This window comes from Cetorhinus maximus, chromosome 1 (assembly GCF_964194155.1).
Source record: "Cetorhinus maximus chromosome 1, sCetMax3.hap1.1, whole genome shotgun sequence".
Classification (NCBI taxonomy): Eukaryota; Metazoa; Chordata; class Chondrichthyes; order Lamniformes; family Cetorhinidae; genus Cetorhinus; species Cetorhinus maximus.
In genome coordinates, this window is record NC_135879.1 from 86,938,607 (window position 1) to 86,964,226 (window position 25,620).

Here is a 25,620-nt window from a genome sequence, read left to right on the forward strand (position 1 = left end):
GATTGAGCCCAACCACTTTTCCCTCATCTTCACTAGGACCATTATTGCCAGAACATGTCACCATCAACATCCTGAGTCACCACTGGCCAAAAGCTTAACCAGTCTAGTTGCATCAATACTGTGGCTACAAGGTCAGAGCGGAAGTTGGTTACTCTGATGAGGGCTTCACCTTCTGGTACTGGCTAAAGCCTTTTGACCATCTACAAGGTTTAGGTGAGATGGAATATCTACTATTTGAATTGGTACAGCTGCAACAACACCTAAAAAATTCGATACCTTCCAGACCAGAGGAGTTCACCTGATTGAGTTCCCTGTTACAGGACTCAATGTCCACCACCTTCATTGTGGATGCTGTATATAATATTTACAGGATGCTCTACTACTGATTGTTAAGTGTTGCCTGCAAGTTCCTCTGCAATTCACACTCCATCAAAACTTAGACAAATGCCACTATTTCTTTGTGGTTGCTGGGTCAAAATCCTACAATTCTCTCTGTAATACCATTGTGGGAGCAACATCACCAAAAAGACTGCAGTAGATCCAGGAGAATGTCCACCAACACCTTCTCTGGGAAACTAGAGATAAGCAATAAATGTGGCCTTGCCATCACCCTCATCCCAAGAACAAATATATGTATAAATCCTTCGGTAGCAGTGGGGAGCTCCTTGTGTGAGCATACCTTACATCAGTGAGGAAATTGTGTCATAATCCAAGTGGGGTTGGTAAGGTGGGTAGAAGACCCATTCCAGCAGTGAACCTGGCTGAGAGGAAATTTAATCCGATAATATAATTCCTTATGCTAGATTGACTCAATGGTCTCACTCTTGCCTCTAGCATGCCTGTTGGTTCATCACCTTACTGCTGCCCCCCACCCACCCCCACCAAGCCCCCATAATTGTACCCCTGACTTTGCTATTGTTACTAAAAACACACATTTATCTTTTAATCTTAAATTTTGATGAAGGGTACATACCCAAACCTATCTTTTCTCTTGTGAGATGTTGACCCACATGTTCTGTATTTCGTGTAATTGATGATCTTATTTCAGATTTCCAGCAATTGCAGTATTATGTTTTTTTTTACTCTAAAAGTCAAAACCAAGAAATGATTGACAAGTTGAGAGACACTTTCTATATTTCCAAGGAATTCAATGCTATGGTTAGATAACTATTTGTGATTACCAAATCTGATGTGACAGATAGATATTTGTCTAGACTACCATGAACCATACTACCACAAGTACCTCAGAGACCACCACAGAGATAGGTACATATGTAGCTCCTGGACTGCAATGCAAACAAATGTCTGGAATGCCTGGTGATTAGGTTATTAGTGAAGCCAAATGAATCAAGCAGACATAATGGGCAATATATAAAACATAGCATATATAAGAAATAATAATATGGAAAGTAAAAATTTTACATATTAGTGAACAAGCTATTCCTCCCTTTCAGCTGAGTCGAAAGGAAAACAAAAGTCAAAAATGACATCCTATGTGACCGTGACTAAGGTAAACTTTCCCTCCTCATCCTTCTCTGCAGCCTTCCAGTCTGCAGTCTTTAACACAGTTGATCACACCATCCCCCTCCAATGTTTCCCACTATTGTTCAGCTGGATGGGACTGGTCTGTTGTAGTTCCATTCTTATCTATCGAATTATAGCCAGAGAATCACATGCAATGGCTCGTCTTCCTGCTTCTGCACCATTATCTCTGGTGTCCCCCAAGGGTCTATCCTTGGCCTCCTCCTATTTCTCTTCTGCATGCTACCCCTTGGTGACTTCATCTGAAAGCAAAGCATTTTTACATGCATGCTGACAATACCCAGCCCCACCTCATCACCACCTCTCTTGACTCCTCCACTGTTGCTAGATTACCAGACTGTTTATCTGACATCCAGGGCTAGATGAGCAGAAATTTCCTCCATTAAACATTGGGAAGGCTGAAGCCATTGTTTTCTGTCCCTGTTCTGTTCCGTAGCTACCGACTCCCTGGCAACAGTCTGAGATTAAGCCAGTTTGTTCGCAACCTTGGTGTCACATTTGATCTCAAGTTAGCTTCCAACTTCATATTTGTGCCATCACTAAGATTGCCTATTTACAACTCCGTAACATAGCTTGACTTCACTCCTGCCTCAGCTCATCTGCTGCTGAAACCCTTATTCATGATTTTGTTTTACCTCTAGACTTGACTATTCCAACACACTCCTGCCTGGTTTCCCACATTCTACCCTTTGTAAATATGAAGTCATCCAAAACTTTGCTGATCATGTCTTAACCTGCACCAAGTCCCGTTCCCCTATCACCCCTGTGCTTGCTCCCGACATTGGCACTTGGTCAAGCAATGTCTTGACTTTAAAATTGTCATCCTTATTTCCAAATCCCTCATGGCCCTAACCCCTCCCCATCTTTGTAATCTCCTCCAACCTTACAACCCTCTGAGATATCTGTGCTCCTCTAATTTTGGTTTCTTCAGCATCCCGACTTATAATTACCATTGGTGGCTCTGACTTCAGTTGCCTAGACTCCAAGTTCTGGAATACCCTCCATATACCTCTCCACTTCACTTTCCCCTTTTAAGATTCCCCTTAAAACATACCTCTTTGACTAAGTTTTTTCCCCATCTGACCTAATATCTCCTTATGTGGCTCAGTATCATACTCTGTTTCATGACGGCCCTGTGAAGTGTCTTGGGACGTTTTGTTGCCTTAAAGGTGCTATATAAATATAAGTCACTGTTGTTGTTATAAGTTGTTGTTGAAGCACACTAATTTCTTATTCTATTGAAGTTGTAAAACAGCACTAGGCAATATTGCAATAGCTGACAAGCATAAAATTGTTCTGCATTTCTATGACACCATTTGATTAATGAGCAAGCACATCATAATTGGAATAATTTGAACAAGGCTAAAATTCTCTGAAACCAAATTGAAATTTCGGCCTAATTCTGAGTTAATTCTTATTAAGTAAATCCACTTAATTAATCTTTTCTTCTAGTAGTCATTAAATAGGAATTAAATGGCTTCATGTAAAACACATATTGTAGTTACAGCATATATTTACACGAGGAACACTGAAGCGGCTGCTGGGGGTGTGTATCATATATTGAATTTGAAGTAATGTGAGATGAATCACATTTCTTGGGCTTGTTTTATCCATAGGCCTATTCTGCAAATCCAACTTTTTAGGTGGAAATTGCTTTCCTTATTTCAACTTGGATTTGATTCTGACTGTCCCTGGATTTTAACAAAAGGACAATTTTCTAATTGTTCTGTACATTTTGTAATTTGCTTATCCATTAGTTGTTAGTCATGGGGATGTTGGAAACATTGAGAACCCCTAAAAGCAGCAGAATTTTTTCTAGGAATGGTAATTATTTGTGTATTCCCTGGTCTAGTGGGTATCCATTTGACTTCCAGGTGGTCTGACAGTGGATACGTATTATTCCTTATCAGTCTATTAGAGGTTCTCCCAGTCCTTCATCAACTCTTTTTATTTGCACTTCAGATTTGGATTGTTTCTGAATTCAAATATAATCCCAATACTTTTCCTTAGCTTCTTCCTAATTCTGCACTTTTTTTTAACATTTATTTGGCTGTTTATTACTAACACCATGGCCAGAATCTATTTCAGTTACCATTCTTCTTTGCATCCTTTTAGTCACAGTACAAGGAACATGTAAAAAATTGTTAAATGCATAGACTTAGCAACCAGGCCTCCTATAATCAAGAGGACAAAGAGGTGTTGACGGTTTAGGTAAGAAATGTGCTAATGGTGACATTAAGGGTAGAAAGCAGGACGAGCAAGGTACAGATAGCCCTAGTGGGGGTGGGGTGGGGGGAAGGGATCAAAATAGGCTGAAAGGTAGAGATAAAACAATGGATGGAAATGCATTTAGAAATAATGGAAATAGGTGGGAAAAGAAAAATATATATAAATTATTGGAAAAAGGGGGATCAGCACCTCATCTTCCGACTAGGCACTTTACAGCCTTCTGGACTGAATATTGAGTTCAACAACTTTAGATCATGAACACTCTCCTCCATCCCCATCTCCTTTCCGATCTCCCTTTTTTCCAATAATTTACATATATTTTTCTTTTCCCACCTATTTCCATTATTTTTAAATGTATTTCCATCCATTGTTTTATCTCTACCTTTTAGCCTATTTCAATCCCTTCCTCCCACCCCACCCCCACCAGGGTTATCTGTACCTTGCTTGCCCTGCTTTCTACCCTTAATGTCACCATTAGCACATTTCTTACCTAATATCACCACCGTCAACACCTCTTTGGCCTTTTGTCTATGACATCTTTTGGCAATCTCCACCTATCACTGGCCCTTTATCCAGCTCTCCCTGCCACCACCCCCACCACCCCCCCACCCCGCCCCCCCCACTCACCACCCCCCCACCAAACCAGCTTATATTTCACCTCTTTTCTATTTTTCCTTAGTTCTGATGAAGAGTCATTTGGACTCGAAACGTTAACTGTATTCCTCTCCATAGATACTGTCAGACCTGCTGAATTTTTCCAGGTATTTTTGTTTTTGTTTTGGATTTCCAGCATCCGCAGTTTTTTGCTTTTATCTCCTATAATCAAGTCTCTCTTCTGTACAATATTACAAATAAATTGGATTCTAATTTTATTAGGGGAGCAGTTTAGGGATTATTACATTCTTACACCTTTTGATGATTTCTGGTCATACTTATTATTATTATTTTCAATTTTATTCCAAACAAAATATCTATTTGTTCCAGACTTTATAAAAGACATTAAGCAGCTGAGTAATACTTGTTTTATCTATGGGTCTATTCTACAAATCCACCTTATTAGGTGGAAAATTATTTTCCTAATTTCAAATATTACTTAATGTGCGTAATCTGTATACTTGTGCCCACCAGCGCTGTGCCAATCATTCTAATTAATCCCTTCTCTTGCCATGCACTAGATGCTGCTTACCATTGCAGGATGATCTGCTTGAAGGTAGGCCATGAAATATCATGAAGCCCACTCTCAAGCATTTCTTGAGCCAATCCACCAGTCTTTCAAATTGGCCAGTGACAGCCATCTGTAAATTGAAGTTCAAGATGTCAGTGACTGTAGTCCACAAAAGGAACTATGGCTCCAAAATTAGCAGTCAGTGGGCAGAGGCTGAATGATATCTAAGTTGTTTTGAGGTCCAGGTCTCATTTGTGTTAATTTGGTGAGTTTCCCACATCAAAGGAATGCTCTGGTGCAGCTTGCTGGTTGGGAAGGGTGGAAATTACCCTCCAAGATTAAACTGGCCAACAGTCTGATCCAGAGGTGGGGAAGAGACAATCCAGGGACAAGCCAATCACTGGCTGGCAGTGTGCCAGGTTAATTTTAGGTGGGATTTTCCACCCCTGCCCACTGCTGGGATTGTCTGGTGTCATCGCAAGTCAATGGACTTTTGGCTGGGCCGCTGTATCTCCAGCGGTGGCTCCCGCCAAAATGGGGGTGGAAAATACGGGCTTTTGTGTGGCCAGGAATATGCTCTTTCTGGCTCCACAAAAGTAAAAGATTTTGGACTGTATTTTGCAGATGACTGGGCAGGCTGTGCAACATTAGTATAAATAGCCAGACTTTACATGATGCACACTACATCCAGCCATTCCTCAAAATTGCAACTGGCGTCCCATGTACACTGTAGAACTCCAGATTTGCATCTTAAAAGTAGTCTCTCACCTGAAACAGGCAGGTGCTCCAGCCACCCATTTGAAAGTCCCTTTCCAGGTAGCAATAGCAGAAACACCAGTGTAAATGGGGCAGTAAATGACCCAACGATAATTTCAAATTGCTATCACCCCATTTATGTTTGGCAGCAAACTGGCTCCTATGTATCACCTTACTCCTTCTGTCCTCTGAGGCTAGACATTTCTATGTGCTCCATGATGCATGGCAGTTGTGCATCTGCCTCATGCATTGCTGTTGAAGGTTCAAAGTTTCACTGCTGCACATCCTTTGACAGCCCCTAATGCAATCACAAAAATTGTAGTTTAAGATTATCAATTATCTCCTTCTGAAGATGGCTCCTAGTACTTTGCCAATTGCAACAGAGGAACATCTGAGTCAGTACTTTTTGTTGTTCAACTGCACTCTCATTTACTCATTCATTTACATTGGATCTCTGCTTGTGCCAAGTGGTGAATGTGATGTGGCCTCTTGTGAAATGCTCATGTTCTGCCTGTCACCAGATGATGCCATCTCACATTGGGAAGACATTCGAACAGGGACCATGAAAAATTAAACACAATATAATGTTTAGATTCATGTCCCACCCATTAATTTGGAGATGCCTGAAATTGTTGACATAAAAACAATTTGCACTTATAGTGCCTTCAATATGAAAAAAGTCCAAAAATACTTTGACAGTAGAAATAGGTTCCGAAGTAGATGATAAGCTAGGAAGGGATTACGAAAGAAGACCAAAGGCTTGGTCAAAAATATGGCTTAAGGAAGTTTTTAAAGAGAGTAAAGCGGTAAAGTGGGTGGATAGAAGACTGGAAGAGGTTTCAAGAAAGGGTTTGGGAAGGTCATGGAGGGAATTACAGATAGGATTTTATATTCAATATATTGGCGTAAAGAGAATTGGTTCAAACCACTAATGTTAGGAGTGATGACCATGTGGAACATAATGTTGGAGAGAATATTGGTGGCTGTGTTTCAGATGTTACACTTTGTAGAGGGTAGGAGGTTAGTAACAAGGATATTAGAATAATGAAGTCTAGATGGGATGGTGGAATCTTGCTGGTCCTGAGAAGATAGGTTTGGATGTGAGTCCAGGAGGAAAATCAGGAAATCTTGCATTGGGGCAGATTCCTGATGGATAACTGCCTGATTGATTTTTGCCAGGGGTGTGTCACAAAACTATCATATTTTTCAAAATATTATTGTGGCATATTATACAGTAGGCTTAAATGTGTGTGTGTGTGTGTGGTTCTGTGTGTGGCTGATTTAATTGAATTAGAGATAGGTAGACTACAAGGTTGAAGTTATCAAAAGGGTTAGGTGTAAAAAGGCATTTGAAATGCTAATGGATGGCTTAAGTAAAGGGGAATTTGCTTTTTTAGATAAGGGGAAAAGTTGTTGGATTTTCAAAGAGACATGATAAGGTTTTTACGACTGACAAGATAAATAGTGCAAGGTAATTATGTTGATTTTTCACAAAAACGCTGACTATAATGACAGCATAAAAAATGTTATATTCTGGGAAAAGTAACTTCCAAAGACATGGGGGAACAATGGGATTTACAAATCAAAGAAGGAGAAATGTACTTAAAGAAGGATGGAAGGCTGTGTGGGGGTGGCTCTGTGAGATCTGAAAGGTACACCATGTGAAACAGACTTAAAGAAAACCTCTAGCCACTTTGCAGAAGTCTGCTGTTCCAGTAACCAAGGTTATGTTAAAAGACTTTGGAATTCCACTGTTAAGTGGGTGCTTGTGGTAACCTTGCTGGATTATCTCTATAAATTTAAAACCTATTTTGGGCTGTTGTTTTAAACAGGGTGTGTAGTTGAGTGTCTGGTTAATTAGGGATTTTGGGAATTGTTATAATATTAAGTAACCATGTAACTGTAATCTTGTGTTTGTGTCTTATTTTCTTTTGTTAATAAATGCTTTAAGTTAATTTTTTAAAAGCTCTAAAGGTGTTAGTGGACTCATTACTTCTGAATTCAGTGCACAAACCTTCTTGTAATAAATGCAAATTGCAAAACCATTGTGATAGTGTGGCCAAGTTTCCCTTGTGGATTTGGTCAGCCTGGCCAATACCACCTGCCACGTTATAACAAAATTGAGGGCTCTTTGCAGGTATTTTGAAATTCCTTGTTTGGCTGGAGTCGGTGAATCTTAAGGCTATGAGTACGAGAAAAACATTGAACTCAGGAATTGGTGTTGAGAGATTTTAAAGTGGTTATACTGTAAAAATGGCTTTAACCATTGCTAAGACTTTCCTGGGAGTAGAAGATATAACCCTGATTGGTTTACAAAAAGTAACTAAGGCTCAGTTAACAGAATTGGCAGATAAGTTACAGTTAGGATTAATCACAGGGGCAAAGAAAGTGGACATATTTGAAGTAATAGCGCAGCATTTGAAATTGGAGAGGATACCTGAAACTAGTGACTCACAGCTGGTGGTAGTGAGACTTCATTTACAAATGAAGAGGATTGAACTTGAAAAAGCAATGGAAAGAAAAAAAAAACATGAATTAGAGGAAAAGGAAAAAGGAAAGAGAAAGGGCATTTAAAGGGGAGCAAGCAGAAAGGCAGGAGAGAGAGAGAGAGGAAACACGAAGGGTAAATGGAACTGGAAAAGTTGGCAATGAAGGAAAGGGTAAAGGAAAGGGAAAGAGAATATCAGCTTAAAAAGCTGGAGGTTAAAAAAGAGATCACAGATGCTGAGGAAGGTTCTGATGTGGCAATGGCCACTTCCAATTTAAAACTCAGTTGGGAGATGTTTAAATTTGTGCAGGCACTTCTGAAGTTTGAGAAAAGGGATGTAGAGGTGTTCTTTATCTCATTTGAGAAGATAGCTAAGCAGATGAAATGGCCACAAGAAATCCGGACATTGCTTTCATAGTCTAGGTTTGTGGGTAGAGCTTATGAGGTATATGCATCGCTGTCAGAAGAGGTATCAGTGAATATGAGGCAGTAAAAAAAGGCTATTTTGAGTGCATATGAGTTGGTTCCTGAGGCATACAGGCTGAAATTTAGGAATGTAGAGAAACAGCCTGGCCAGACTTATATTGAGGTTGAGAGAGCTAAACAAAGTAATTTTCACAGTGGATACCAGCATTAGAGGTAGAACGAACATATGCAGCTCTTAGAGAAGTAAATCTTTTCAAAGAATTTAAAGATTCACTTCCTTCAGTAGTTAGAGCTCGTGTGGAAGAACAGATGGTTAAAATGGCTAGGCAAGCAGCAGAGATAGCTGATGATTATGAGCTAGTTCATAGATCAAAACCTTTTTCTCATCACCCTTCTAAATCTGAGAAGGGTAGAAAGTAGGAAGGTGAAAGTTAGGTAGGGAGCCAGGGAAGAGAAGGAGCAGTTGGAAATTTTCAGGAAGTTTCTCTTCAGACCAAAAAGGAAGGTGCTGAGGGTAGAAGTGACACTGAAAACTTAAGCATTTTCATTGTATTAAGTGCGGCACACAAAGTAAATGGGCAGAATTTTGCCCTCGGATGGTGGGCAGGCTCCACCGGCTCAGTGGTGGGCGGACAGCTGACCCCCACCACTGAAACGCGGCCCTCTGACATTTTGAGTGGGCGGGCCAATTAGGGTCCGCCGAGTGGCCTGCCCAACAGGAAGCGCTATGCGCTTCCTGTGCAATGGTGGGGGGAATCCCCAACTGTCAAAGTGCGCTCTTTCACGCACATGCTCCCTGAGGCAAAGTCCTGTCTCAGGGAGATTTGTGACAGGTAAGTAAAGTCTAAAAATAGATCAACATTGAAATTATTAACATGTCCCCCTCATGTGACAATGTCACACGAGATGGGACGTGTTAATAATTAACGCATAAAGTTTATTAAATGTTTAAAAAACGGACATGAAACTTCATCCCGCCAGTGGATGAAGTTTCATGAATATTCAGAAGTCTGCTGGGGCTCCTGGCCTGTCTGCCAGCCTTAAGCTTGGACGGGCAGGGTCTTTAACAAGGTTAATTATCCTGTCAAGGGCCTCAATTGGCCATTGACAGGTCAGCGGGCGAACAGCTGATTTAGCTATCCCGTCCACCTTCCTAAAAATTTAAAGGGACTGGGATGACATCGGGGATTCCTTCCGATGTCATTGCGCGTCATTTTCCTGTCGGCAAGTGGGCTCCGCCCCCAAATCGCTGACGGGAAAATTCAGGCCAATGTGTTGGAGGTTACAGGCAAAACCTATTGCGGTAGTTGTAATACAGGCAAGTTCTGGAAATGATATGACTGTGGGTTTTGAAATGCAGTAAGCAGGAAAAAACAATGGTTTGTGTTAAGGTGAAGCAGGAAGACTCAGTGATAGTAAAGATGTGGGAATGTGTTCACAATTTACCCAAGGGAGTTCTGAAGGGCAGGTTACAGAAATGTATAAAGATCTTGTGTATGAAGGGAAAGTCTGTCTATGGGCAGGATTTCACCCATGTTGGGTGGGTTTGGAGGCGGTGGGCAGGGGCGGTTGGGAAGATGACCACTGCCCGCGATCAGTGCCGGAAGGCGATTTCACGCTGGCGGGCCAGTTAAGGCTTACCCAGCATTTAATGTGAGCAGCAGTGCTCAGTGCTGTCTGTGCGGGCAGGAGTAATAGCCGGGTGAGCACGACGTCCGCGCATGTGCACGAGTGCGGGCTTCAGAGCTCCCTCCGGGGGGGTGAAGTGTTATGTAAAAAAAAAAGAAAATAAAAATGTAATGAAACATATCCCCTCAGGTGATTCTGTCACATGAGTAGGGACATGTTATTAATTAATTTTTAAAATTTTATTTTTATTTGCTTTAAGAAACCTCTTCCCACCCGTGGCCCTGCCTTTTCGCCTGCCTGCCAACCATAAGGATGGATGGGCAGCGAAAAATTCAACTTAATTGATAATTTAATGGCCTTAACAGGTCTTTTAATTGTCAGCGGGTGTGCCAACTCTGGCGCCCACTGAACAAAATATCGTGCGAGTGCCCGTCGACATTGGGATGCTCACCCGACATCAACGCGCATCATTTTACACTCAAGCGGGTCGGGCACATGCCAGCCCACCGAGGTAAAAAATTTACCCCATGTGTTCAGGGTGAGCAAGCGCAGATATTAAAATTTTAATGGGTATAGAGGTTAGTCGATCCTTTTGTTATAGGATAGTGCTATTAGTTGTTCAGAGGGAGTGTTGCAGCAAAAAGTGGTAATAAATGGAATTCATGGAGCTGCTAACATCATTTAAATTCTCATAACATTATTGTGATTTATTGTAAAAGTAGGTTAATAATGGGGTTTGGATTGTTTCTCTATGTGTATGTGGGATTTAATTGAATTGGACATAGCTGGTCTTGGGTCTTTGACTCATCAAAAGAAGCTAGGTTTGAAATGCTAAATATTTAAACATGGCTGACGTTTTAGAATGTGGGGTGAGGAGAATTTGCATTTTTGGATAAATCAGGGTAGTTTGAATTTCAAAGAGTTGGTAGGATGTTACATTTAACCAGAGAAGCTAGGCCGAGCAGTGTGTTTATTTTTCCCAAAGGTTACTTGCAATATTAGCATCATGAATAGATTTATGTTATGAGAAAAATAAAGTTCCAAAGGCATATGGGAACAATGGAATTTGCATTAAAAGGGAGAAACATGTATAAAGAAGAAGAGGCTATGTGTCAGGGAAGGCATTGCAAGATCTACCAGAAGTGTGAAAAGCCTCCAGTGGCTGTACATTAAGCTGCTGTCTACAGGAACTGAAGCTGTGAAAAGCCACTTTGAATTCTACTGTCCAGGGTATTGTGTTAACTGGCTGGAATCTATTTAAAATCTTTTTTTTTTGTTTACTGTTGCCTAAATGGAGGTATAACTGGAAGCCAGATTAATTAGGGGCTTTTAGGAGTTAGGCCATAAGACCATAAGACATAGGAGCAGAAATTAGGCCATTTGGCCCATCGAGTCTGCTCCGCCATTCAATCATGACTGATAGGTTTCTCAACCCCATTCTCCGGCCTTCTGCCCGTAACCTTTGATCCACTTATCAATCAAGAACCTATCTATTTCGGTCTTAAATACACTCAATGACCTGACCTCCACAGCCCTCTGTGACAATGAATTCCATAGATTCACCACTCTCTGGATAAAGAAGTTTCTCCTCATCTCTGTTTTAAAAGGTCTTCCCTTTACTCTGAGGCTGTGCCCTCGGGTCCTAGTCTCTCCTACTAATGGAAACATCTTCCCCACGCCCATTCTATCCAGGCCTTTCAGTATTCTGTAAGTTTCAATCAGATCGCCCCTCATCCTTCTAAACTCCATCGAGTATAGACCCAGAGTCCTCAAACGTTCCTCATATGTTAAGCCTTTTATTCCTGGGATCATTCTCATGAACCTCCTCTGGACCCTCTCCAGGGCCAGCACATCCTTCCTGAGATACGGGGCCCAGAATAGCTCACAATATTCTAAATGTGGTCTGACCAGAGCCTTATAAAGCCTCAGCAGCATATTCCTGCTTTTATATTCTAGTCCTCTTGAAATAAATGCCAACATTACATTTGCCTCCCTAACTACCGACTCAACCTGCAAGGTAACCTTAAGAGAATCCTGGACTAGGACTCCCAAGTCCCTTTGCACTCCAGATTTCTGAATTCTCTCCCCATTTAGAAAATAGTCTATGCCTCTATTCTTCCTACCAAAGTGCATGACCTCATACTTCCCCACATTGTATTCCATCTGCCACTTCTTTGCCCATTCTCCTAACCTGTCCAAATCCTTCTGCAGTCTCCCCGCCTCCTTAATACTACCTGTCCCTCCACCTATCTTTGTATCATCTGCAAACTTAGACAGAATGCCCTCAGTTCCTTCATCTAGATCATTAACGTATAAAGTGAAAAGTTGTGGTCCCAACACTGACCCCTACGGAACTCCACTAGTCACCGGCTGCCATCCTGAGAAGGACCCCCTTATCCCCACTCTCTGCCTCCTACCAGACAGCCAATCTTCTCTCCATGCTAGTACCTTGCCTCTAAAACCATGGGCTCTTATCTTACTGAGTTCTTATAATAGTAATTTGTAGAGCTATGTATGTGCTTGAATTCTTGTCTTTTGTTAATAAATGTTTAATTTAGCTTTCTAAAAATCTCTGAAGTCATGGTAGATTTATTGGGCTGAATTTTGCCTTTGATGGGCGGGTGGGCCCGACCAACTCAGCGGCAGGCGGGCATCCGATTGCCGCCGCTGAAAGGGGCCCCGCTGCCATTTTACGTGGGCGGGCCAAATAAGGCCTGCCCAGCGTGACGCCCGTTGGAAGTGCTATGTGCTTCCTGTGCAGGTGGGGAGGGATTCCCCAACTGCGAGAGTGCGTTCTTTCATGCATGCGCACAAAAGAGCGCACATTTCCCTGAGGCTAAGTGCTGTCTCAGGGAGATCGCTGAAAGGTGGTGAAAGTTCAAAACTAAAAAATAAAAAAATCATTAACATGTCCCCCTCATGTGAAAATGTCACACGAGATGGGACATTTTAATGAAGTACACAAAAACTTTATTAAACTTTTTAAAATCTGAAATCAAACCTCATCCTGCCACTGGATGAGGTTTGTTAAAAAATCACTTACCCGCCTGCCCGCTGGGCCCGTGCGCCGAGCCAAAGTTTGCACGGGCTCCTCAAAATCCTTGTCAGTTGGTGACTTAATGGCCTTAACAAGGCCTTTAATTAATGGCGGGTGCGCGTCATGCTACATAGTGTGCCCGCCGAACTAAACATCGCGATGCCGCGCGCTGACGTCGGGATGCCCGCGTGACTTCAGCATGCTACATTTTAAGCACTGACGTGTAGGCTCTGCCACCCGCAAGCCAGCCAGAAGATTCAGCCCATTGTTTCTGAATTCAGGGCACGCATCTCAAAATAAAATGCAAATTGCAAAACAGTTGTGACCGGGTGATCAAGTTTCCCTTGTGGATTTGATTCGCCTGGCACACATCATCTGCTGCATCATAACACTAAACCTGTTCCATTGTGGAAGGTAAATTTTAAAAGTAAGTTGAAAACAGGTGAGATGGTTGTTGGAGTAGTGGAAAGATTGCCCATTGCAAGGGTTCAATTTATCTTAGATAATGATATAGCTGGATCGCAGATGTTGGTGATGCCTACTGTAGTTGAGCAGCCTGTGGAGGTGCATTCAACAGAGATATTGCTGAAAGAACACCCTGGATTGTTTCCAGATTGTGTAGTAGCGAGATCACAAACTCACAGGTTGAAACAGGAAGAGGAGGAGTTTAAAAAAATGGAAAAGACGCCTTTACTTGGTTCTGTTGAAGAGTCATATGGACTCGAAACGTTAACTGTGTTCTTCTCCGCAGATGCTGCCAGACCTGCTGAGCTTTTCCAGGTATTTTTATTTTTGTTTTGGATTTCCAGCATCCGCAGTTTTTTGCTTTTATCTGATATTCAATTAGCTGGACCTATTTTTGAAAAGATTGGACAGGAAGAGAAAGCTGAAGAGAATGAAGTGGAAATGTTTAGTTCAGTTAAATTGGTAAGAGTTACAGAAGAAGAATTCACAAATAAAGAAGTTATATCAGACAGCTTATTCAGAAGCAGAGGCAGAATGTTAAAGGTAATTTGTTAATCAGGAAGTTCATGTTCCAGCAGATGAGAAATGCGAGTTGGTACATCAAATTGTTATACTAACTGGATACAAAAATGAATTCTTGAGAGTAGCTCATGAAATTCCAATAGCTAGACATTTGGGAATTAGGAAAATGCAGGCAAAAATACAAAAACATTTTTATTGGCCTGGATTGCATAAAGATGTAGTCAAATTCTATAGATCATATCACATATGTCAGATTACAGGAAAACCTCAAGCAGTGATTAAACTGGCATCTTTAATTCCTATTCAAGCATTTGAGGAACCTTTTACCAGGGCCCTGAATGATTGTGTAGACCCTTCCCTAAGACTAAAAGTGGAAATCGGTACTTGCTGACAATCATGTGCGTATCTACAAGGTTTCCGGAAGCGATCCTTTACAAAATATTACAGCAAAGAGAATTGTCGAGGAGCTGACTGAATTTTTTTCCAGCGATTGGTTACTGAAAGAAATACAATCAGGTCACAGTTCAAATTTCATGTAATAGCTGTTTAAGGAAGTAATGAACTGCCTGGGGATAAAACAGTTTAAGTCAACAGCTTATCATCCTGAATCACAAGGTGCTATAGAGAGATGGCATCAAACTTTAAAAACTATGATAAGGGCTTATAGTCAAGACTATCTACAGGACTGGGATTGGGGAATTCCATTCTTGTTATTTGCTATGAGGGATGCCCCTAATGAATCAACAGGATTTAGTCCTTTTGAATTAGTCTATGAGGTAAGGGGACCGCTTAAGTTGATTCAGGAGGAACGAGTAGGTCAGAATTGGAAAACTACTCTCTTGGATTATGTGACAAACTTCCAAGAAAGATCGAATGGGGCATGTGAGTTAGCTAAGGAACATTTAAAGAGATCACAGCAGGTGATAAAGGCAAAGGCAGTTAAGAGGGCCAAAGCTCGTACTTTTGTTGCTGGAGAAAAGGTTTTAGTTTTGTTACCAGTGCTGCGTGAACCATTAAAGGCAAGGTATCGTGGGCCTTACAGAATTGAAAAGAAACTAAGTGAAGTAAATTATTTAATAAATACTCCAGATAGAAGAAAGAAGCAAACAGTGTGGCATGTAAATATGTTTAAAAATACTTTGACAGGGAAGATAACCAAAAGGAGGAATTAGTAGTGTCATGAAGCTATTAATGTATATAATATTACTGGAAAATATTTTTCTTTTAAAGTAGAGGTTTAGTGTGTGGATGTGTCGTAATGGGACGAAAGCCAGCTAGTCTGGGTGCTTTGATGTGCACAAGTTTTGATATATGGGAGAGATAGAGTGTATTTGCATTTTTTGAATAGAACATTCAAGAAGTGGGGTGAAAACTGACACCTATCTAGCAGATACCAAGCAATATGTTTATATCACTCATATAATTGGTACTATGAAAGGGGTTTTATTGTTAGAAGAGGCTGATGATACAATGAGAATTTACATTCAATGAACAGTGCTAGGCATAACCTTAGCAGTATTGTGTGTGCTGTGCAGAGGCAATGTGAGATCAAAAGGCAGCTGTAAACCTCCAACTGCCTCCACAGGAACCAAAGTGAAAAGAACCTAATTTTGAATTTTTAAGGTAAAAATGTTTTTCCTGGTGTTTGGTTAAGTCTATGGTTGCTGTTTCCTTCATGGAGATTAGTTTGGGAATTTGTTAAAATTATGATGGTAGTAATTTGAAGCCATGGGCTGCATCTTACCTATGTCAGACGGGCTGGGCGGGGGCGTGCGCAGAGCCGATCACCATCCGCGATCGGCTGCGCAGCACCATTTTATGTGGCCAGGCCAATTAAGGCCCGCCCAGCATAACGCACGGCCAGTAGCATGCAACATTACCTGTGCAGGTCGGAGGAGGAGGGAGAGTTGGGGCCTGCGTTCTTTTGAGACCATGCACGAAAGAACGCATGTGCTCAAAAGAACTCAGCAATCTCCCTGAAGCACGGAGCTGCCTCAAGGAGATTAAGTTGATAACGAAAGTTTTGAATAAATGACTGTAAAAATTATTTAAACATGTTGCCTCATGTGATAGTGTCACATGAGTTGGGACATGTTTGTATATTTAGCAAAATTTATTTAATTATTTTATTAAACCATCAGGAAACCTTATCCTGCCCGTGGATGAGGTTTCCTGAAAAAAGCAAAGGCCACTTGGGCTCTTCGGCTGCCTGCCAACTTTAAGGTTGGACGGGCAGCATTGTTAATAGGGTAAATTTTTTAATGGCCTTAAAAGACCGTTGACAGTTCGGTGGGCGCACAGCCGCCTTTGGCATGTGCTCACCAAACGAACGATCAAAATGACGCTTGATGACGTCGGGACGCACGCCCGACATCATCTCGTGTCAACTTGCACGTCGGCGTGTCGGGTCTGCCCGCACATGCTGATGGCAATATTCTGGCCCTTGTGTATATATATATTTTAACCTGTGTAAACTAATAGTGTTTCATTTTGTTTAATGTCGAGAACTGGTGGTCTGATTCCTGAAATTAGAGTGGCATCTCAAGCATAACACTTAAAATTATAGGTTATGACAGTTGTTTAAAGTTTCCTTCAGGGATTTTTAAATAACCCAGCTTTACCAACTGCATCGGTCATAACCATTCGGGGCTCTAGTGGGACAAAAGTATTTCTAATTCCTTGATTGGTTTGGAATTGGTGAATCTTAAAGGTCACTCGTACAATAGGCACTTTGAATTCAGGAGTTGGTGAGGTATTTTGGAAGGGGCGAGACTGCATGATGGCTTTGGCAATTGCTAAGTCTTGCCTGGGAGTAAAAGAGATAACTCTGATTGGGTTGGAGAAAGTAACCAAAAGTAAGTTAATAGAGTTGGCAGAAAAGTTAAAATTGGGGTTACCTGAGGGTGCTAGGAAATCAGATATAATTAAAAGTATAGCACAGCATCTACAGTTGGAAGTGAAACCTGACACTAGTGAGTCACAGCTGGAGGTTGTGAGACTTCAGTTACAAATGAAGACGCTTGAATTGGAACGAGCAAAGGAACTAAAAAAGCTTGAATTTGAAGCAAAGGACAGTGAAATAGCTTTTAAAAGGGAATTAGAAATTGTGAAGGTAGAGAAGGAGGAAAGAGAAAAAGAGATAGAGAGAATTCCAACTGCAAATGTTGGCAGTTAGAAAAGAGATGCCAGTAGGTGAGGAAGGATTTATCTCTAGAGTAGAACCCAGTGGGGATAGGTTTAAATTTGTACAAGCCCTTCCAAAGTTTGAGGAAAAAAGATATTGAAGATTATTTATTTAATTTGAGAAGCTAGCTAAACAGATGAAATAAAGAGTCTTCACAGGAAAACTGCACATTATTATTACAGTCTAAGTTGTTAGGTAGGGCACTTGAGGTATATGCTTCACGATCAGAAGAAATGTAGGTAAATTATGATGTGGTGAAAAAAGCTATTTTGAGTACTTACGAGTTGGTTTCTGAAGGCAGAAATTTAGGAATATGAGAAAACAGCCTGGGCAAACTTATATTGAGTTTCAAAGAGTAAAACAAAATAACTTTGACCAGTGGATACAAGTGTTAAAAATAGAGACAACCTACGCTGCTCTTAGGGAAGTCATTCCTTTGGAAGAATTTAAAGATTCAATCCCTTCAGTAGTAAGAACTCATATGGAGGAACAGAGGGTTGATTCGGATACAGAGATGCCTCAGGGAGATTAGTTTCAAGTTTAAACATTCTAATAAAATGTTGTAAAAATATTTATGACATGTCCCCACATGTGAAATTGTCTAAGAGTGAATTTGCAAAAGCGCAAGTTACCTATCTAGGCCATAAAGGTCGGACATGGTCAGGTGGCTCCAAGAGATGAGAAAGTAAAAGCCACCATGAATTTCCCAGTGCCTACAACAAAACGAGAAGTTTTGAGATTTCTGGGCATGACTGGATTTTACTGGAAATTGTACCATTGTAGCTGCTTCATTAGCTGAACTACTAAAAAAGAGCAAGAAGTTTCAATGGACACAGGAGTGTCAGAAGGCATTGGACAGTTTAAAAATTGTGTTGGCTACTACACCAGTTGTGGCAGCACCTAATTATGCCCAGCAGTTTAATTTGGCGGTGGATGCAAGTGATTTGGGTATTGGTGCTGTGTTGTTACAAGAGGATGAAACAGGAATTGAGAAGCCGATAGGATATTTTTCACGGAAGCTGAATGTTCATCAGAGAAGACACTCAACCATTGAAAAACAGACTCTAGGTCCGGTGTTAGCATTGCAGCATTTCGAGGTTTATGTTGCAAGCAATTCATTAGTAACAATTTTTTATACAGACCACTATCGTTTAAAATTTCTGGACAAATTTTGAGTCCAAAGTGCAAGACTGTTCAGATGGAGTTTATTACTGCAGCCGTTTAATTTACAGATTATATATGTGTCTGGAGGAGAAAAATCTAATTGCGGATACATTATCAACAGTTTAAAGTTCAAAGGAAATTGGACTGAAATGACCTCTGTTGATACAAAAGGTTTGTATAAATATATTGTCATGTTAATGCATGCACCCGGTGTTGTAATAGGCTGTGCATACTTATAAGTACAGTAAGCAATGTAAGATGAGCTGAGAAAATGAAGCCGTCTTTTAAAATTATGATAGTTCATTTTTTAATGATGAAGATGTCACAAAACTATTATATTTTTCATAATATTATTGTGGGATGTTGTAAAGTAGGCGTGTGTGTGTGTGTGTGTGTGTGTGGCTGATCTAATTAAATTAGAGACAGGTCTGGTCCTGTTAGAATTTTATAGGTTATAATTTTAAAGAAGGATGGAAAGCTGTACGGGAGGTGGTCGTGTGAGATCTGAAAGGTACACCTCGTGTAACAGACTTGGGGAAAAGCCTCTAGCCACTTTGCAGAAGTCTGCTGTTCCAGGAAGCAAAGTTGTGTTAAAAGCCTTTGGAATTCCACTGTCGAGTGGATGCTTGTAGTAACCTTGCTGGATTGTCTCTATAAATTTAAAATCTATTTTGGGCTGTTGCCTTAAAGGAGGTGTATATTTGAGAGTCTGGTTAATTAGGAATGTTGGGAATTGTTATAATATTAAGTAACTGTAATCTTGTGTATGTGTCTTATTCTTTTCTTTTGTTAATAAATGTTTTCGAGATTTTACAAAATGAATTTGAAGGTGTTAGTGAATTCATTACTTCTGAAATCAGTGCATAAACCTTCCCGTAATAAATACAAATTACAATTCCATTGTGTTAGTGGTCAAGTGTTGTGATAGTGTGGCCAAGTTTCCCTTGTGGATTTGGTCAACCTGGCAAATACCACCTGCTGTATCACAACAGGTCATATCTGAAAGCATTGGCTATCTACCCAGCAGCAGTGATTATTAGTAATTATTAGCAAGTTCCCACTCAGGGCAAAGAGGTGATGTTTCTAGGATCTTCCAAATGGTGGACAGGCTCCCACTGATGCTAAAGCTCATCAGCTGCCTGGAGGTGGCCTCTCCATGGTTGCCCCTCCACATTAATGGCCAGGCAACTGTGGCCACACTCACTTTGAACAACTGCAGAAAAGTTGAGAGATGTCTCCATCTTGAGGCGCCCTCGCAGTTTCCCACTTACATCGGTAGCACCCACTTCTCCTAGTGGGACTGTCAGCTGCCCACAGCCTTGGCGCCTGTGCAGCCTGCCCACCATCCCTAATTGGATGGACACCAGGAGATTGTCTGTTAATAGGCCACTTCAGAGAAGACCGCGCAGGCCGGCAGGACATAGACACTATCGGGATCAGGACCGACATATGGGGAGGAATTTTCCGAGCCCACTAGCAGTGGGTGTGATTTGTCTCGTGCACGGAAAATATGGCGGGACCAAATTAATGATGGCGTGAAGGCAGGTCACAATCTTCCGCTCAGCCCGCCAAAAGCTCTTGGAAACCCGACGTATTGTCCATCCAACAGCACACAGGTGACATGCACTTGGCGGCCTTCACTTTGGGGGAACTGATGTGAGTGAGCAGCAGCGTTCTCCACAGCTCACCCATTGCTTACAGGTGTTAGGGGTACTGGGGGGAGGGGGGGAAATGATGCCTGGCTCTGCAGGCGACTGCTGAGGGGTGGGGGTTGCTTGGAGGCAAATGCTTGCCAGCCTCGGAGGCAACAGCTGAGGGAGAAGATGGGGTGTCAAATGCTGCCCTGGCACATCCCGCGCACAGACAATCGAGGTGGGGGGCAGGGTAAGCGAGGGAAATGGCCACACATCAGGGACACCTGTATAAACTGACCCTGCCTCTGCAACTAAGACAGATCAGGCACAGCCACAGTGATATGATTGGGGTCAGGCTCCTAGCCTGCCTGCCCATGCAAGCAACGCGGAGACACCAAAGGGCCACCAAGCATCCATACCTTAACACCGCTACCACCTCCCCCCCCTCCGCCCCTCCCCCTGCAGCACACCCACCCCACCCCAGTACAAACTTCGAGTCCACCACCACTTTAATGGACAGCGGAGCAGTTGGACTGCACTCATTATACAATCTCCTCGCCAACACTGGCCATGTAGCAGTCACTGCTGGAGGCGCTCACAGCCTCTTGCAATCTCAGCATCTTGGTTTGGACCAGTGACCCCCATGTCGCAGGTTGACAGGGCAGCCATGCAGCGCACTCATCTCTGACCATCCGAGGGGTGACCAGCACTCCCCGGGAAGTGTTAAGGGGCAGTCACACAGGGCCAGGAAAGGTGCTAAGTACAGCCATGATAACCACGTCTCTCTCTCTCTCTCTTTCATGCTGCAGGAGGACCATGTCAGGATCATGGATCCTGGTGACCTAGCTGTGTTCCCGATGGCCTACAGAATCTGTAGAAGACGGAGGAGAGAGCAACTGAGGCTCCTGGCCATGCAAAGGCAGGAGCAGCAACCTCATGAAGAAGGGGCAGCACAGGCTCCTGCAGGAGCGACAGCGAGCCATGGCTGGTTGGCGCCTAGTGACACCCAGGATCTATAGACACCGCCTGTCATTCCTGCAGATGACTGAGAACCAGTGTCGCCGACGACTGCGCATGTCAAGGGAGCTGGTGGCTCACATCTGCCACTTATTGCAGGACTTGGCGCCAAAGGGGCATGGAGGGCATCCACTACCAGTGGCTATGAAAGTGACTGCGGTGCTCAATTTCTATGCCAGTGGCTCCTTTCAGGGCTCCACAGGTGACCTCTATGAGATTTCACAATCCGCCACCCACAAATGCATCCATGAGGGCACAGATGCCATCTTCTCCATGGCACACAACTTTGTGCATTTCGCTCGGGACCGGGACAGCCAGGATGCAAGGGCCATTGGAGTTACCCGGATCTCGGGATTCCCACAGGTGCAGGGTGCAATTGACTGCACTCATGTGGTGCTCAGGTCTCCATCACTACACTCAGTGGACTTCATCAACCGCAAGGACTTCCACTCACTGACTGTGCAGCTTGTATACGACCACCGGAAACACATCCTGCAGGTATGCGCACGGTTTCCAGGGAGTGTGCACGACACTTACACCCTGAGTCGCTCACAGATCCCTGCAGTCTTCCAGGGTCCACAGAGTCTGCAGGGTCTGCTCCTTGGGGACAAGGGATACCCTCAGAGGCTGTGGCTGATGACGCCCGTGCCAGCAGAGCAGCGCTGTAATGAAGCTCATTCTGCAGGTCGCAACTTGGTGGAGCAGACCATTGGGATACTAGAGATGCATTTCTGGTGCCTGGACCGACCTGGTGGAGCCCTGCAACACAGTCCGCAGACAGTGTCATGCATTGTCGTCGTCTGCTGTGCCCTTTAGAACCTGGCGCTGCAACAGGGTGAGGAGCTGGCTGAGTAGGAGATGGAGGAGCCGCACATCTTCTCCGATGAGGAGGATGCTGACAGGGATGAGGGTGAGGGGATCCTCGGTGGTGACGATGACGGGGATGAGGCTCTTGCACTGACTAGACGAGGCAGGCGCACTAGGGAGGCCCTCATAGCTGCTAGATTTGTGCAGGATGATGGTGACATGCAGTGAGGTGTCCCCGTAGATCCTCACATCACAGTTGTGAATGCTTGAATCCAGACTGGCTTATCTCAGTGCCAACACCGTCTGTGAGAATATTCCTGTCATGGAGATGTAGTGGAGGCTCTAATAGTCACTCAATCGCAGGAGGATGATGACAACATGCAGCGAGGACACTCCATAGATCTTCACATGGCGTCTGAGAATGTCTGACTCCTGTCTGGCTGAGGGCAGCTCACTTGCGCTCTGTGATCAGGGCCATCTCAGAGATGCAGCCATGAAACTTTAGACACATCTGATGCTGTGTCTGGCTTCAGCACCTCAGCCCTTCAGGGGCTGGTGCACAGCACCACTGGTCGCAGATGCTGTTGTGATGGGGGCCAGCCCCACCTTAAAGGTGCTGAGAGCACATAGAGAGTATGAGAGAACTCTGTGGTGCCTGCCCACTACATTCTGGCAGCAATGACCAGCACGGCTGAGGTGCAGGTATCAGTAATGTTTCCAGGGAGTGTGAGGCTGGACCATCACTGCGGTCTGAAGGCCGCACAGAGCACAGGGAAGAGGCCCTAGACTGAGACACCTGCCTTTTATCCTGTGCAGAAAGGTTTCACATCTGAGTAACAAGAACACTGCTCATCAGAACAAGGAGCCATAGGCAGGGTGACATTTATAGGAGTTTATTGACAATAGTGAACATTATGTACAAGTAATTAATGCCCATGCCCAGGCTGTGCAATTCATTCTCTTAACTTTCCTAACCCTGCCTCCCTGGACATCCATCGCAGAGGTGGAGGCAGCCTGCTGACTGTGACGCCCTGTCTGTGATGCCTTTGGCGGCGTCCTCTGGAGGGCCAAGACCTGGAGGGTCCCGGCTGCTTTCGGGGTCCTGCTGTGTGGCAGTGGCACCCTCCTTGGTCTGTGAAGCTGGATCTGTGGAGGTCACAGGAAGAGGGGAGTCAGGTGGACCGGTCACTCCAAGAGTCACCTTGGTGGATGGCCCCGGAGTGTGCACCTGCTGATCCTCCTCCCTATGAGTGCCCGAGGGCCCCTGGCTGACTCTGTGAGCAGAAGGGGTAGCTGGAGTGAATCAAGCTACCCAGCAGCCATCTTGCATACACACTTTTGGAGGCCAACTAAGGCATCAGCGATAGAGTTAAGCCCACACAGCAGTGCAGGAGTGACATCCTGGACCAAGTTCTCCATGGTGGCCGCCATCCTCCCAGTGTTGACCTCGGTGCGTTGCACTGCCGACGTTATCACCTCAGCCTGATGACAGACGGACTCCTCCATCGTGCCTTGCAATCTCAGGAGTGTAGCGGACATCCCTTCCTGATGTTCCTGAGTTTGCCTTTGCAGTTTCAGCAACTGTGACATGACCGAGTCCAGAGGCTCGACATCTGACTCGAACTAGGCAACGTTCTGTCCTCCAGTGCCGGGGACCTGGGAAGTCTCTGCCTCCACCTGCTGTGGATCAGAAAGTGCAATGTGCTCACAAGATTGTGATCCTGAAGCTACTCTAAAGCCATGTCCCACTGAGGTGTGTGTCTCTGCGTTGGTAGAGGGTGTGGGTGAGCGTTGTGATGGGACTTCAGGGAGGGTGCCTTCAGATTCCTTTTCGGAGGTTTCTTCAGAGCTTGATTGGAGGCTCTGGGTCGTGGACCCCGTCTGCTGCTTCCCAGATGTGCCTGCGAAAGCAAGGGGAGATAATTAGTTCATGGCAGTGACCTGTGAAACAGGACACATCACTCACAGCGTGGTTGTCTGATGGATGTTGCACTCACTTGGTAGGGCAGCGCCGACCTCACTGTCAGCACAGGAATGGTCCCAGTCATTGTCGGCCAGCTGGATGGCTCTGTTTTCAAATTCTGTCAGAGCTTTGATTTCCGGCATCCCTCCACCTGCCTGTGACCTTTCCCCCCTGTTGTGAGCCAGTTTGTCCTGCATGGATAGAGATGGGGAGAGTGTATTAGGATGCCTGCCGGACAGATGATAAGCATTCCTGGCCTGTGTGGGTGGTGAGTGGCCCCATGGATGGGGTAAGGACAATGACGGTGTGTGTGAAAGAGTGAATGGTGATGTCCCTTACACTGGCGGTGAGTGAGGGCCCTGTGGGTGTGTGATGGGTTTGTGAGTGTGTGAGTTGGGAGTGATGAAAAGAGTGGCTTACCCTGGCGGAACGGAGATCATTCATCCTTTTGCGGCACTGGGTGGCTGTCCTCTTCTGAAGAGCGTTGGCTGCCACTGTCTCCCAAGCCGGGTTGGTGACATTGTTATATATCCTATGGCCAGAGTGGAGGTACGGCACATCCCGGTGGGCCTCCACACCATCCAGCAGTCATTCGACGGACCCGTCATTGAAGCAGGGGGCTGCAGTCTTTTTGCCTTTGCTGGCCATGTCTCCCGGGCAGCCGTGGTGAGCTGGTGGCAATGAGTGCTTTGTTGGCAGCTGCCTTTTAAAGATGGTGGCCAGCGTGATGCAACAGCGGAGTGATGCCAAGTGGGCGAATGAGAGCCCGCCCACCACGGAAATGGTGTGTTTCACGGGAGTGAATATATAATGAGGCGAGCTCGTGAATATACTTCTGAAAACTTGCCATTTTCATCTGCGAGTAGGACTCCATTTTACCTGCCCGCTACAGCACCTAGTGCAATTCTGGGAAAATACAGCCCATGGCCTGTGACAAAGAATCTTCTAAGAGGAGAAAATTCCTGCCATGGTTTCAGTAGCTGTGGGACCTGGGAAATGACGGAGGCAGGCAACGTTGCACAGGTGGAAGTAAGTATTCTTGGTTATGGATTAGATTATGTGGTTTATTGCTGAGCCGTGGATCCATCTGAAGATTAAGATTTGATTGGAGATTAAGATTTGCCTTAGTCTCCCGAGGGACCAGACAGAGGGGTGGAATCAATGAGAAAAACTCAGAGCATGTAGAGGTGGAACAGTGCCTCTGATCTTAATGTTGAATTGAAAGAAATTGTAACTCATCCATTACTTGATGCCAGACAGGCAGTCCAACAAATGGGGATGACCAACTGGTTGAGATAAGTGTTGGAGAAATAGAGAAGAGCATCATCAGAATACACATGAAAACTGACCCCTTGCACACAGATCTTATGACTGAAGAGCAACACATTCATGAGGTAGAGGACTGAGGCCAAGGATAAATGGTTGTCAGGACTTCAGAGAGGCAATGGTTTGGGAACAATGTGAAAAGCCATTGTTGGATAAATGCAAATGTGTAATTGGAGAGGTGGGGGTGGAATCACACAAGAATTAGTCACAGAGAAAGATAAATAATGGAGGGTGATGGTTTGGGCCCTCACCTATTTCCATGCAAA